At 32.4% G+C, this 13949-nt stretch overlaps 1 pseudogene; it reads right to left on the bottom strand.

Moving 5' to 3' along the window:
- Positions 1-710: 710 nt before the first annotated feature.
- Positions 711-5054, bottom strand: LOC105620813 (annotated as a pseudogene).
- Between the last annotated feature and the right edge of the window lie 8895 nt (positions 5055-13949).

Raw genomic sequence — 13949 nt, 5'->3', positions numbered from 1 at the left:
AGGATGTATTTCGAACTGGATTAGCTTAGCTTATTTTTTCCTTTAGATATTGGCAGTTCCGTATCTAAATCGAGAAGTGTTCCGAACTCATCGACTGTCAAACTCAGCTACTGCTTCTATTGGTTACAAGTTATGACAGCCGACGGATTCGAAACACTTCTCGGTTTAATTACAGAGCTGCCAGCATCTAGGGAAAAAAATAAGCTAAGCTAATCCGGTTCGGAATACCCGTAATATGCAACAAATAATTATGTAGTAAGAAATTAAAGGACCCCGCACTAATCCTATATGAAATTGGTCCCGGTGAAATCAAATGATTTTCTCATATAACTGCTCTGCTAAACAAAACATATAAGTTTTAGCGCAAAATAATGAACAATTTTCATGAATTTTTTAAGAGAGATCCTTCTTTTCTTTTATTTTCTTATTTTTTTTTTCTAATTCTTGCTGAGACCTTTTCAAAACATTATAATTTTATCCATTTTAGGTCAGCTGTTTAGAAGTTATTGAGTATTTTATGGTGAGATGTCAGCGACTGTAAGTGAATTAAACACAAAAATTGTTCATTTTTTTGCGTTAAAACTATGTTTTGTTTAGCATAAGCTATAACATATAAAAAAACCATTTGATTTCACCGGGACCCAATTTCATAGGCTTAATGCGGGGTCCTTTGTTTTTGTCATAAATAATTTATTTAATAAATATCTCCATCATCTTTTAATAGCTATTAATCTTTCAACAATTATCCGAGCAGATGACAATGATTAAATTTTCTTTGTTCTCTAGTTAAATGACCATTATCATAAAATGACACCATAATGTTATTTTGGATATTTGCTGCATCGCCTAATAAATGGCTATTGCCAGGAAAATACTTTGGAGTGCATTATCATTGAATTCCAGAATAAAAAAGAAACATTCGCATATCATGGACACATCCTGGCATTCCAATAAATATATGAATAAATGATAAATCACTTTTACATATTAGGTGTGGAAAAAAGTTCGTTTTTCCCGTTAGATGGCATTAAAAAAACGCCACGAACTTTTTCCTACACCTAATATTACCTGAAAAACACAATTTATTGAATATAATAAAGTTTACTAATTGTTTAATTAAAACACATCAATCTCTGTAAAAAGTATTTATTACTCTTGATAGTCTTGATAGAAAAACACAACAAAAAGTATTGATTTTTAATTGAAATTGTATAGAAAATCTGCCTTTTCTATTTATATAACTATTTATATAACTATTGGCCTCTTTTTGATCGGGGAATGTTTATATGCATTCCATCAATAATAATCCAAAATTTTAGGAAATCCATATAATGTCTGAATATTTGTCCAAGTATTTTCAGTTTCTTTGTAGGTAGGCCATTTAATAAACAGATTTTATATACTATATATTGCTCCAATTGTTCTCTTCGTAATAAATCATGCACATAATAATGCAATTGTAATAATGCGCGTAAACATGCATTTGATTTAGATACATTAAATCGTTCACTTATAGAGCGAAACGAATTTGGTGTTGCTAATAAATAGTAATTAATTTGTTTAATGATATTAATTTGTTCTCTTCCTTTGAATGGATTATTACCTAGTTTTGGTCCAATTAAGTAAATATTATAATTAAGTAAATTAAAAAATAGAAGGTATCATGTTTCAATCTGTAATAGGCCCATTTGATGTTATAAATGCTTCGAAGCATTTTTTGATTGATCAATTAGTAAAATTCTTTCTTCTGAATGGTCAAAAATTTCGAAGCATTTGTAGCGTCAAATGGATTGCACCTGTAATCAGATATATATCATTACTATTAACACAAATATTGTGCAGTAATATGTATATATTTAATATGCAATATTTGTGTGTATAAATATAATATATGTATATACACTAACTTAAAACGTGATTTAAATTCGACATCTGTGTAAAGTGCAACAACATGCTCCACATAATTTCTAATTTTTGGCATTCTTCTTTTATTTCTGATATAATTTACTACATCAAATAACTCGTCGTCATCGCTCACTTGAAGAAGCATTAGTAGAAGATTCGAAAATAATATTGCCAAGCAAAATATATTACTAAACAATACGATACCATCTCTAATCCATCTCATCCAATTAATCCTAACAAAAAATCCTAACAACATTCGGACTAATCACTATTAAAACTATGGACAAAATAAATAACAATAACAAATAAGTAAATCGATTAATGTACTTCTCCATTCTTATATCTTCCATAATTATTGCTGATTGCTTTTTATTAACTTAATCAAAATGACTTATGATAACTTAACCAAATGATAACTTAACCAAATGATCCAAATAAATAAATAATTTTTTTCAAAATTATCTTTCGGATTATATGAGACCTCTCTTCGTTTTATCTTATCACGTTTTATTGGCATTACTGGTGAAAGAAAAGAAACGCAGTGCCAGTGATTTTCACTGCTGCCAACTTTACTATTTTTACTAATAGTAACCAAACTTATTTTCGACACACTGCATAATCGGTTATTTTGAAATAACAATAACTGTTATAATCATTAATAAAAAATATCCGTAGCCCACTAACTAAAACATTATTTTTAAAAAATACGTGAAATGGTCACTACTCAGGATATTCGCGAATTGGCGCATCTAATACTACTAAATTTTCATGAAAATCGCTAAAATGTACTTACTACTTATTCCAAAAGTAAACTATTTATGATTTTTTCGTAATAATGAAAGGTAAATATTCCCATATAGTTACTATTCGCCTCAATAATATTCATAATACTCATTGTCAATAATAATGAATAAGCAAATAGATAAATAGTTACTATTTGATCCAACAATAATGAATAGTGATGTCCCATAATACTACATGACATTACATAGTTCTCTGAATAGTTCTGAATAGTTATATTTCACAATAAATTTTAATAGTTAGTAGTTCCTTGGATTACTAAGAATAACATTCAGAACTATTTAAGGAACTATGTACATATAGTATTATGGGATATTACTATTTATAACTATTGAAGCAAATAATAACTATTTAAGCATTTACTATTTGTTTATTATTAGAATCATAACATTTACTATTAAAACGAATAATAATTGCAGGCATTTATCATGTGTTACAGTAATGAATGGTAAATGCCTGTAATTACTATTCGCTTCAGTAATAAACTATTCGTATTTCCAATAGAGAAAGATAATGTCCCATAATATTACATAATATAAATAGTTTTCTGAATAGTCCTAAATAATTATTTTTCAATAGTTCTCAATAAAATTCAATTTTTTCTATGTGGGCTGTTGTAGTTTTGTTCTCAAAACCGATCGAGATTTAAATTGCGCGTTGGTAATATAAGGATCAGAAATAAAACTATAAATCAGATGTAGTATACAACTTTCCAATTTCTATATCGTATACACGAAATAACTATATATTTAATCATGTGCAACCATATACAAAAGTATTAGGTACTTACAATTTTTCTCACATTTTACGAAAAAATATAAACTTATCGCAAAAGAGAAAATTATAAGTGGCTAATACTTTTACACATGGCCGAATATTTTATATATTCAAGGACCTCTTAATCTTTCTGAGATGTAAAGGTCTCAAAACCTACTTGTAATATAACTTTTTAAATTATTAAGTAATTTTGATCAATATTTATATATTGTCAGCAAACAGAAATATAAGTGCTACGATGCGATGGTGTCCCGATATACAGGGCGAGGAAAAAGTAAGGAAACCTAAAAAATCTCAAAAAATATAAGTTTTACAGAAAAATGTTTCAAATAAAAGTTGTAGGATTTAAAAAATCTATTCAATAGTCTCATCAGTTGGACCCTCGCTGGCATTGTTGAGGTCAAGTCAAAGTCACCTTGAATTTTTAAATGGAATCCTTTTTTATTGCATATTTTTATAGTCCTTTTCAATACCTTTTCAAAGCACTATACTTTTATTCATTTTGGATCAGCCGTTTCAAAGTTATTTTACAATAAGAAGTAATAGACATCCGAAGACAAAGTCGGAATATGATCCAGCCAACTAAGGCAAAATCGGAGGATGATTCAGCCAACTAAGGCAAAGTCGGAGGATAATCTATCTTTAAATTTATAATAAAAATTTATAATAAATTTTCAAAATGTTCACCACACAGTTTGACAGTGTGCTAGCCGATTGAAAAATTCTGAAACAGCGTTCCTAATATAATCCCTGGGAATGAGCAGCTTCATCAAGGATTCGATGACGTAAAATCATATATATTTTGTAGTTTTGTTGTATAAACTTTACTTTTCAGGCCTCATAGAAAATAATCGAGAGGTGAAAAATCTAGCGATCGAGCCACTCAATTAGACCTCTCCTCCCTATCCATCGTTCAATGAAGACTTTGTTTAAATAATAACGAACATTTCTTCTATAATGTGGCTCAGTATCATCCTGTTGGAACCAAGTGTTCTCAATATTTTCATCAACTATAGCCCTTTTCGCAGGAACTATTTGATTTCTCAACATATCCTCGTATATTATAGCATTTAAATTCCCTTCAATAAAATGGACCTATCAAAATATTGTTTAAGATGTCTGTCCAAACGTTTATTTTTTGCTGATATTGAATATGAAATTCCAGTGCCCAATGAGGATTTATATCCGATCAAAATCTACAATTATGTCGATTGACATTACCGTTAAGTTGCTTCGTCTAAAAAAACAATGTTGTAAACAAAATCAGATTCTGCATCTATTTTTTTCATCATTAATTCACAAAACTCTAGACGTCGATCAAAATCGTCTTCATTTAGCTCTTGCACTAGATAAATTTTATATGAATGGAACTTATTCTGTTTTTATATTTTACCGTCTTCTGATCTATTTGATGTTCTTGAGCTGTTCTGCGAGAAATATGTGGATTCTCCACAAAAGAGCAAAACATTCAATGACTTTTCGGGATTTATTGCTATTGCTGGTCTCCCTGTTTTTGGATGATTTTTAACACCACCAATTTCTTCGAAACGTCTGATAGTTTTGTGAATCATAGATTTCGAGATACTTGTATTTTCATTCCAAAATGTTGCATTGAAGAGCTTTACATCATTGTATGACTTTAGTCTGTCTCCCCATCCTCAAAAGAGATATTCGTTCACGTTCAGAAAGTCACGTAAGGTGCAGCATTTTAAAAGCAACTAATAATGAGTAGCCATGAAAACAACTGAGAGTGAGTAGCCGTGAAAACAACTGAGAGTGAGCAGCCGTGAAAACAACTAAGAGTGAATAGCCATGAAATCAACTGAGAGTAAGTAGTCGTGAAAACAACTGAGAATGAATATGATCCAGTCAACTAAAATCGAAGGATAATCTAAGAGCTTAGATTATTCTTAGTTGCCTTATTCCGATCTTGTCTTTGGGTATCTATTACTTCTTACTGTAAAATACTCAACAATAACTTTAAAACGGCTGATCCAAAATGAATAAAGTTATAGAGCTTAAAAAGATATTGAGAAGAACTATAAGAATATGCAATAAAAAATAGGGTATTCCATTTAAAAAATTCAAGACTTTGACCTCAACGACGCCAGCCAGGATCAAACTGATGAGACTATTAAATAGACTTTTTAAATCCTACAACTTTTTGAAATATTTTTCTGTAAAACTTATATTTTTTGAGATTTTTCAGGGTTTCAGAGGTCGCATAATAAATCTGAAAAACCACATAATTCGTTTAAACATTTATTATTTAAATAATAAATAAAAATTTGATTTGAATGAAAATTATTCGGTTCTACGGACAAAAAATGTGAGTAATTCCTTTCTTATCAGTGATCAGTTCCTTTCTTAATTAACAAATTTATTATATATACTAAAATGTAATTTTACAAAAGAAAAAAAGATGTATAAACGTGTATGGACACATTTCATTATACAGAGTGGTATCAAATTTCAGCCCCACATGTCCTGAGCAGGTAGAGTTCGTTAACTATTGTGCAAACTGCAAATGGGAGAAAACTTGTCGATTCAATTTAGTCTACTCTATCTGCTATATTATAATTTCATATATGTTTATGAATTTATATATGTTTATACATGCTCATGCATGAAAAATTTTTTACCGGGAGCGTATAATTTTGTTTTTTCAATCTCTTTTTGTTTTGTATTAAGTTATAAACAAATAGAGATCCATAACCAATATTTTCACTATAATTCCTCGCTTAATTAACAAATATAATGTACAATTTTATATAAACAAATAGAGATGACTAATAAATCGCTTTTTTATTATCGTTTTTTGGCTTAATAATAAATAATATAATTTCATTTCTATGTAATCTCCTTTTGTCAAATTAAATATTAAGTTTTAAAAATGGATAAATTATAAAAAAACAAATGGAGATCGATGTCGAATAGATTATTATCTTCAAGCTTAGTTAATAAATCTGTATCTAATGTATAATTTTGTTTCCGTTCAATTTCCTTTTGTTATGCATTAGGTCATAAACTAATGACCAATAAATCATTTTCATTATCATTTCTTAGTTTAGTTAACAAATATAGTATATAATTTTATTGCGTTTTATTGCTCTCCTTTTGCTATGTATTGAATTACAAATCAATGAAGTTAAGATCCTTTAAATCTTTGTCATTGTCATTTTGTAACTTAGACAAATACCAGCGTATAATTTTGTTTTCATTCGATCTCCTTCCTTTTTGTAATAAGTTATAAGCAAATAAATATCGACAAATCGCTTTTTCATAATCATTTTTTAGTTTAGTTAACAAATATAGTATATAATTTCATTCGATAATTATTGAGTTTAGAGGCTTCATTTCTTGATAAAATTAATCTCATCCTTGGTGAAAATTTTTCATAGAATTTTTCATATAATTTTTCAGAATTTCTATATAATTTTTCAGAATTTCTCAATAATTTTATAACTTTTTTACATTTTTTTATACGAAACGGAACATTTCTCAGAAAAATCTACATTTTTTTCTCAGAATTTTTCATACATATTAATTATGAAATATCGTAAAATTTTTAAGATTTTTTGTAAGTATAATTTCTGATAAAATTTTATAAAATTTAAAAAATTTTTAAATACTTTTTTAAAAATTTTAGAATGAGAAATTTCAAAATATTTCAGAATTTACTTGTATAAAAAATTTTGAGAGAAGATGTAAACTTACCGAATATTTCTGAGTATTTTTAAAAAATTTCCAATTCGTATAAAAATTATGAGAAAAATTTTCACCTGGGATTCGATGTGTTTTTGTATAAAATAAATGAATCTGGCAAAAAAAAGTGTCGCTGTATCCCACGAATAAAGATATTAATTATTAAAGTTGATAAATAATGTTATGAAATCTGTCACATTGGTGATATAGAGAAACATGAAATATTCGGACCATACAAATATTCGGAAAGTTACATCTTCTCTCAAAATTTTTTATATAAATAAATTCTGAAATATTCTGAAATTTCTCATTCTATAATTTTTAAAAAGTATTTTTAAATTTTTGTAAGTGAAAATTTTTTTGCTTCAATTATACAAATTCTCTTTCTTTCAAAAACAAATTTTCTGCTTAAAAAATTCTTTGTTTAAAAAAAAAAATAATTATTTAAAATATGGTTCCCTTCTAAAATCTTAATAAAAATGTACTCTTTTGGCGTTTTCATTTCGTCTTCATTTGATGTTAGATCATTTCGTTTTCAGTCAAAACGAAAGAATCTGACAAAAAAAAACGTGACGGTCGGATTCGTAAATTGAGTTATTAAGTTAAAGTTTGATACTTAAGATATCTGTCATCTCGATTCGATACAGCTCTATGTACACGTTCTGCTTGAATTATACAAATTCACTGCTTTAAAAATATACCCAGAAAAATATTTTATATATTTTATATATTGAATACAAATAAGTTTCCGCCGTTTTTATCAAAAATTAAGTATTTATTGTGAAAGAATGGTACATAATGTTTTATTCAAAGTAATGGCCATCGCTAGCCACTTTTTCCCTTCATCTTTCTGATAGCATATGGATAGATCTTCCGCGTCGGAAGAACGCTTCATCTTTTGAGGCTATCCAATTATCGATATAATTTTTTATATCTTCATATGATGTGAAGTGCTGCTCAGACAGGCCATGCGTCATCGATCGGAACAAGTGGTAATCAGAAGGAGCAATATCTGGAGAATACGACGGGTGGGATAGAACTTCCCATTTGAGTGTTTCTAAGTAGGTTCTGACCGGCGCCGCAACATGTGGTCGAGCATTATCATGCAGGAGAATAATTTGGTCATCCCTGGAGTAGTAGTGGGCGCGTTTTTCTTTGAATGCTCGGCTCAATTTCATCAATTATGTTCGATAGAAAGCTCCAGTAATGGTCTCGTTCGGTTTGAGTAACTCATAATACACGACACCAAGCTGATCTCACCAAATACACAACATGAGTTTTTTTCCATGAATATTCGGCAGTCGATGTTGAAGCATGGCCAGGTGGTCCCCATGATTTCCTCTTCTTTGGATTATTGTACTGGATCCAATTTTCATCACCAATGACTATACGACTATATGTAAAAACTCTTTCGTTTATACATAGCAAGTAGCATTTCACATGTGAAAAATCGGCGTTCAACGTTTCTCGGCTTCAGTTCATATGGAACACAATTCTCTTGCTTTTGAATCATTCCCAATGATTTCAAAACGATATGAAATTGTTTGTTGAGTCACTCCTAATGTAAGTGCAAGTTCTTTTTGCATTTGGCACGAATCTTCATCCAATAATGCTTCCAATTCCGCGTCTTCGTATACTTTCGGCCTTCCACTACGTTCTTTGTCTTCGACGTCAAATTCACCGTTCTTAAACTTTTGGAACTATTCACAACAACTTCTCTCACTTAAGACAGCATCACCATATGCTTCTACAAGCAATCTATGAGCCTCAGCTGCAGAGATTTCTTCAAATTAAAGAAGTAAATCAAAAGTTTCCGCAAATGACACTTATTCGGCTCAAAACTCGACATTTTCGTACAAAAAAAAATATATGATGCTGATACAAAATCGCTAATATTTCAAGTTATGGTGTTGCCGGATGTCCAATCTTACGATATGTCGTTTTACATCAATTGACTCATGACATTTGACTCGAAACATCAAATTGTTCACAACGTTACCTTCGACGGAGATGCTCACTTCGCTCGACCTAATATTTCTAACGCGGAATTATTGATCTCTTCAACAGCCAAAATTATCCTTAATTTTTGATATCAAATTAATTTTTGACGTTATGCTAAGAATAGCATAATAATAGAATAATAGAACTCACGGTATCTAATTGCGACTTGCACTCCCGATTGCACATGAAACCATTTTTACTTAGATGTATTTTAATGTCTCTAGTAAATTCATTATCATCTTCCTGCCACCCTGCTTCGTTGGAGATTCGCACTGCTATCTCTGTTCTTCAACACTGGAAATCTGTTCTGCTTCCGTTTTAGTGGACATCTTCACTGGATCTTTTGTCTTTTTCCTCTGTGAGTACGCTTGTAACCGATTATCAGCCGCCCCACATCCATAGCATGTTCCTCGTTCCCTCTTCTTTACCGCAATTCCTTGCAATGTTGCAGTTATAGCATTTGTCTTCCGTACCCCATTATCTCGATTCTTCTGAGGGTGGCTTCATTTTACACTTAAAATCCGTCTTGTTCACAGCGGTATTGCTGTTCTCTTTTGCTAAACTTTTATTTACCACAGGTAGTTTCTCGTCGTTACCTTCTCGAATACTTTCAGCAAGTTTTCTTTCTTCGTAAATCCTTGGATATGAGTCTGATTTCTCGTCAATTCATCGGAGATGCCATCTATTATTGTAAGTTAATTCCTCTTTGTCAATCAATACTCTGTTCTAAAATTGTTTTATCATAAAAGTAACTACTGAATGTCTCGTTACTTCACCAGAGTCTTTTCTTGAACTGCTTCCGCAGATCTATATTTTCGCAGGTTTGTGATCAAAGATGACCTTCATCCTCTCAAGAAGTTCTTCGACGATTATCTCTAAATGCTCGGGGTTCGAGTGCAATCACTGAAGCACTTTCTGTTTCATCCGCATGCCGATGATAATGCGTCCTCTAGCTGGTATGTTGTCCAAATTAATTCGAACTCCGCCATGTCCAGAATGTATCTTTCGTGCCTGAGAATTCACTCAGTAATTCGCTTTAAGTTTTGACTCGCGATCGTCATTGGGGAGATCGAAGCGCATTTGTTTTGATGTTTCTTTGCTGACGCAAAAGTTCGAGCTCTCTTAGTGCCAGATTTCGCTCTCTTCTTACCAGCTCAATTTTTCTCTCTTGGAATGGCGGCTCTCTCCTTTGCATGTTTTGTTCTCTCTCATAAGTATGCTGTTCCTCGTTGTCCGACTCAGCATCGGCATCACCGTCTTCTGCCTGTGAATGTGACTCTTCTTCTCAAATCTTCCTTGCTAGCTACTTTCAAGTTCCCTCAGGATCACGGGCATGAAGTCTCCTCAGCCTACCTTGGTGGCCTCAATCTCTTAAATATTTCCTCTTCTGGAGGATTTTAATATACAACTTTCTTAACAATGAACTTGAGAATCACTTTATTGTCTGCTCAGTATGTGAGATACAAAAAAGACTGACTTCCTTCAGTCTTGTCCCTTATTAAAGTGTTGCCAAAAGAAAACTCGGAAACGGAAAGAACTAGCGCCATTAATATGTAGTTAATGTGGGTCGCATCGTAGTTAAATAATTAAATCCCTAAAACCCGTATGAAAATCGTACATTCCGGCCATCTTGAATTATAAACTTCAATCATTAACATAAATACTGATTTTTGACTTACATTGATTGATTGATGCAGGATCAGACAATATGACTTATAATAGAGATTTGGTGTTAACCGATAAGTAGTACATATATTCGGGATAATGAACATTTGATTATTCCTCCGCTTCTTTTCAAAAATACGATGCGTATTAGTCCTAGAACTAGGAACTTCACAGATACGACCAATCTTCCTGGAGGCATATTATCTTCTTCAACGGAGGCATATTATCATCTCGGATTAATACTAATTTACCCGTTTGTATATCATGGTTATCCATAGTTTTTCCATTTAGTTCTTTGTTGCATTTGAGTGATATATTCTTTTGACCAACGCCTCCAAAATGATTGTTGTAACTAGGTTAATAACTGGTAACGGCTAATGATTCGAAGAATCTCCAGAAGAGATGTTTCTAATAGAGAGAGTAACGAGGTTCCAATTAAAAAATGCGTCAAAACTTCTAACTCGTCAGGATTGCTGTTCAAAGAACATAATAGTCGTGAGTTCAACATAGCTTTAATTTGCGTAAGTACTGTATAGAATTCAAATGTTAATAATATTTCATTAATGACAGTCTTAAGATGCGTCTTCATAGTCTTAATATTGGCTTCCTATAATCCACCCATATGAGGGGAAGGGGAGGAATGAATCTCCATGAAATTCCTCGATTGAAAGCAAATTCGATGATTTTTGCTTGTTGCTCGGAATTTGACAGAAATTCACCCATCTGTCGCAGCGCATTACTAGCTCTAAGAAAGTTCTTTATATTATTGGATCAAATAGATTCGCATCGTCCTCGTCGAGAAATAAATCTCTTTAAGGCGTTTACAAACATTTCAGTGGTGAGATCTGAGTTCAAGATGAATAGCCTTGGTAGCCATACAAACGAAAAGACACATGCCTTGCTTGATTTATTTCTCGAAATTCTCACACAGAAAGACCCTGCATAATTAACGCCGACGTGATTGAATGCTCTGGAAAGAGTAACTCTATATGCAAGTAAGTCACCCATCAGCTGCACCAGATCACGTGGTCGCCCAAAAACATAGAACGCATTTACTGAGTACACATTTAATTACTCCTTTAGCGTGGACTATTTAAGTCTCGCGAAATGTCGTCAATAACAACTGAGAACCCATGTAGAAATTATTCAAATGTTGATCGCGTATTATTCTGTCAATATATGATTAGAGGATGGAATGATTGGATGTTTTTGTGAATGAGGCAAAGGAACATTTCTCAACCGGCCAACACGCAATAAACCATCGTGACCAATTATTGGATTGAGCGATAAAATTTTGCTGTGTGACTCTACACAGACTTGCCTCGTTATAATTGCTGCGCAATTCTGCATATGTTTCCCGCTAATAAAGCTTTATTAACATAGTCGTTGCTTGTTAGAGTTCTTCAATTGTAATCGGTTCGTGCATCAATGGAGATTTTGACTTAGACTGTGCACAATTTGTTTTTAATCTGAAGTAGCTTGCAATTATTCTTTTCAATTTGCTCAATGGTGCATAACGAAGCATGACATCATATGAGTTTTCAACATGCATAAGCATGACCGCTTGATTACGTATTTCAGGAACTTCAGGTATTTCAGTCAATTGAGCTATAGATTTAGGCCAGTGTACTCGCTCTTCTTTTAGCCATTGTGGATCTTCCCACCAGTGTCGCATTAAGCAATTGATCCGGTAATATTTCACGCGAAATTATATCCGCCGGATTGTGCATCGCATGTGTGACCAATCATGAATATTGATCAGTCGTTGCAACTCTGCCACGCGATTGCCCACAAACGTCTGCCAATTTGATGATTTTCTTCGAATCCACGCCAAAACAATTTCCGAATCGGTCCAGAAATATTGCTCCGAAATTGTACAGGTAAGTACTTGAGAGACTTTTGAAGATAAATTGACCAACAATATATCCCCACACAATTCAAGTCTAGATAAATTGATGATCTTCAACGGTGCCACTCTAGACTGTGTTATTAATAGTTGGATATTGATTATTCCAATCTTGTCGATGAAGCGAAGATAAATACACGCGCCATAAGCGATCAAAGGCGCGTTGCAAAATCTGTGCAACTGTATGTCAACTGGATGATGTAAAATCGCATGTCGAGGTACCTTTATTTGATTCACAAGTGGTAATTGTTGGTAACAAACTACACACATTGATTGGAGCGTCAGGCAGAGAAGTGTCCCAATTCAACTTTAATTGCCATAGTGATTGTAAGAACGTCTTAGTCTTGATGATAATTAGTCCGATCAGTCCCAAAGGATCAAATATTTGAATGATTACTGATAACACAATAGTGTTACTATCCTTACCTTCTTAAATGTGAGCCTTGTTTCATACCGAAGCATATCAAAATTGGATTGCCATAAGAATCCTAAGATCTTAGTTTGCAAGTCCATAATCGTCCAAGTATGCTTCTTGATCAAGTGCTATATTAGAATGAAATTTCGATAACTGAAATCCTGCGGTTTTTATATGTCCTTTTGTTTGAAGAAGTTTTTGCACTGATGACTCTCCCGTGATCATGTTGTCCACATAAAAATCTTAAGTTATGACCGTGACTGCACGAGAATAAGAGAGAAATTTCTTCAAAATCATAGGCCAATTGTTGTAACGATCGAACATATTGCAAAAAACGGTGCTGAAACAATCCCGTATATAACAATGTTCAAACAGAATGTAGCTACTGGTTGATCGGGCGTCGATCTCCATAGTATACTGTATACTCTCCATATAGTATAAGATATGGCCGATAATCTAGTTTGATCATTATTTGTCGATACATCTTGACTGTATCTCCAATCAACGTACGATTGTTGGGTCCACTAACAAGCAGTCCTTGAGCGATTTCCCTGACGTCATCGGACTAGATGTGTCAAACATCGTTGCCTTGTAGATGTCGATGACTCCTTTATGATGTGAGAGGTAATTAACTTTGATATTCTCGTGCTCCTTAAAAAGACCATACTCCATATTGAACATACTCCATGAATCTGACATATTGTTCTTGTAATTCGCAATCTTGTTGAAAGTGATGCTCCAGCTTCCGTCAGCTAAGTGCACTGGTCTTGGAGT

Source organism: Atta cephalotes (assembly GCF_000143395.1).
Source record: "Atta cephalotes unplaced genomic scaffold scaffold00029, whole genome shotgun sequence".
Classification (NCBI taxonomy): Eukaryota; Metazoa; Arthropoda; class Insecta; order Hymenoptera; family Formicidae; genus Atta; species Atta cephalotes.
Note: the sequence above shows the minus strand (reverse complement) of the source record. Positions and strands in the feature narration are given on the sequence as shown.